The sequence below is a fragment of the Nomascus leucogenys genome, chromosome 14 (assembly GCF_006542625.1).
Source record: "Nomascus leucogenys isolate Asia chromosome 14, Asia_NLE_v1, whole genome shotgun sequence".
Classification (NCBI taxonomy): domain Eukaryota; kingdom Metazoa; phylum Chordata; class Mammalia; order Primates; family Hylobatidae; genus Nomascus; species Nomascus leucogenys.
Window position 1 is genome coordinate 82,627,952 of NC_044394.1, and position 2,534 is coordinate 82,630,485.

At 47.4% G+C, this 2,534-nt stretch overlaps 1 pseudogene across 1 annotated transcript; it reads right to left on the reverse strand.

Annotated features, from left to right (window-relative positions):
• Positions 1-1,155: 1,155 nt before the first annotated feature.
• On the reverse strand, positions 1,156-2,213 carry LOC100583210 (annotated as a pseudogene). The gene has a single exon (XR_001116904.2). The product of XR_001116904.2 is annotated as a vesicle transport through interaction with t-SNAREs homolog 1B pseudogene (transcript).
• Positions 2,214-2,534: the final 321 nt, after the last annotated feature.

Consider the following 2,534-nt stretch of genomic DNA (forward strand, 5'->3'; position numbering starts at 1 on the left):
AGGTTACAGTGAGCTATGATGGTGCCACTGCACTCCAGCCTGGGCAACACAGCAAGACTCTATCTCAAGAAATAAATTATAAATAAATAAAAGAGTGTTTCTTCTCTTTTTAACATCTGAAACCTCACTTGGTTTAAAATCCTTTTTCTTAAAACAAACAAAAAAACAGCTTTATTGAGATAAAATTCATACACCATACAATTAACCTATTTAAAATATATGAGTCAATGGTTTTTAGCGTAAAATTGCTCTCTATTAGGGCTCATTTACTATGAACTCTAAGGGATTTTGAGTTCTTCTCCACAAAGGCACTCTGGCCCCCTAAGCTGGGCAGGTGGGAACCCTCCACCTGCTTCCCTGCTTCCATGGTCTTCCTTTTGAGCCCTCAATCCTCTCCCTCACACACACACTCTCCCCGTCCCCTGCTGTGCAGAGAAAAAGGTCTGATGAAATATTCAGCAAACCACCAGGTGCGGTGGCTCATGCCTGTAATCCCAGCACTTTGGGAGGCAAAGGTGGGCAGATCGCTTGAGCTCAGGAGTTCGAGACCAGCCTGGCCAACGTGGGGAAACCCCATGTCTACTAAAAACACAAAAAATTAGCTGGGGGTGATGGTATGTGCCTGTCATCCCAGCTACTTGGGAGGCTGAGGCAGGAGAATCACTTGAACCTGGGAGGCGGAGGTTGCAGTGAGCCAAGGTCGTGCTACTGCACTCCAGCCTGGGGGACAGTGAAACACCATCTCAAAAAAACAAACAAAAAAAAAAACAAAAAAAGAAAAACACGAAAGAAGAAAGAAAGAAAGGAAAGAAAGAAGAAAGAGAAAAAAAGAAAGAAAGAAAGAAAGAAAGAAAGAAAGAAAGAAAGAAAAGAAAGAAAGAAAGAAAGAAAGATTGATTCAGCAAACCTAGGGGTGCTGTGAGGAACTCAGGTGTTGTATTTGATAAGCTTCTGTATTGTTTGAAAATTCCACAAGTAGCATGTCTCCTATCTTAATTAAACAATATATTTAAAATTGTATCTCTTCCCAGCATTTGTCAGTTCTAATCTGCGTATATGAAAAATGCCAGGAGGAGTCAGAGGAAAGTGGAGCATCCATGCTTCCTGGAGGGCAAGCCCCGTCTCTTATTCTTATTTATTTATTTTTATTTTTAAAGAAGTCATAAACAGCATTTATTACCTTGGCATATCATACTGGTCTTGTTGCTGTTCCTTCACATTTAAGTGGTTTTCCATCTTTCCTCCCTCCTCCCACAGTCTGGCTATACAGTGCATCCCTGAACTGTTAGCCCACAGCAGCAATATGCTTATTCTATCCACATCCCTAACATCATGGATTCACAAGGTCAAAGTTCTGGTCCACAAACCCTTCCCTATAGAAGTTCAGTGGCTGCGAACGAATCTGTAGTAAACCAGGCCTCCCAGGATGGCGAGCTCCAGTAAGATGATAATGGAAAGCAGCAGCTTGTTGGTCGTCACTTTTCTGGACATTGAACGGAGAATCTTTCGACCTTTGCTCAAGCTTTCACTTGTGTTTACCAGTCTACTCTTGGTGCGTTCTAACTGGTCTCGTTGTTCCCCCAGCTCTTCTATGATTTCTGAGCCAATCTGGTCAGTCTCTGTGGCAATCCGATGAGAACGTTCAATACTTTGGGTGGCCCGGTTCAGGCTTCCAGTGCCTTGCAGAAGCATTGCCCTTTGAGACTGTAGCCGATTCATATGCTCATTCTCTACAACATATATGCCATATTTCATGTCTCCTCGGCCTCCAGGTGTGGCTGTCAAAGGTGTGCTTTTCACCTCCCGATGGAGTTTAGCAAGGTCCTTCCGGTAGTTTCGAAGCTTAGACATTATGGGGTTTCGGAAAGACAGGGGTGCATAACGTAGCTCCTCCTCCATCTCTGCCAGCGTTTCATTTGCTTCCTGTTGCTTTTCATCAAAATCCCTGATCAATTTCTTCTTCTCTTCGGTCTCCGCCGTCCCTAGCAGCCGCTCGGGCACCCCTTGTAGGTCTTCATGGAGGCCGCGGAAGATCTCGTGCAGCTTCTCGAAATGCTCCGAGGAGGCGGCGGAGAAGGCCATGGCGCAGGTCGCGCTCAAGCAGCGGCCACCGAGATTCGGGGCCCTGGGCCCTCTCCTAGCCCGGCGGTCAGCCGCCCAGCCCAGTGGCCATAACGGCGACCGCCGCACCACCGCCGCCCAGGAGGAGGCTCTTCCGGGGCCGCGGCAGGGTCCTCCTCTTATTTTTATTTATTTATTTTCTTTGAGACAGGGTCTCATTCTGTCACCCAGGCTGGAGTGCAGTGGCATGATCACAGCTCACTACAGCCTCAGGCCCCCAGGCTCAGGAGATGCTTCCACCTCAGCCTCGCAAAGTGCTATGGAATTATAGGCCTGAGCTACCGCACCTGGCCGGACCCTGTGTCTTAGGTCTTGAGTTTCCCAAGGTTTTCCTTTCTGCCTTCACTAATCATGGAAGCCCTCCCCATGCAATCATGCCCAGCACTGGCTATAACCCTGGGAGGGGCGCAGAG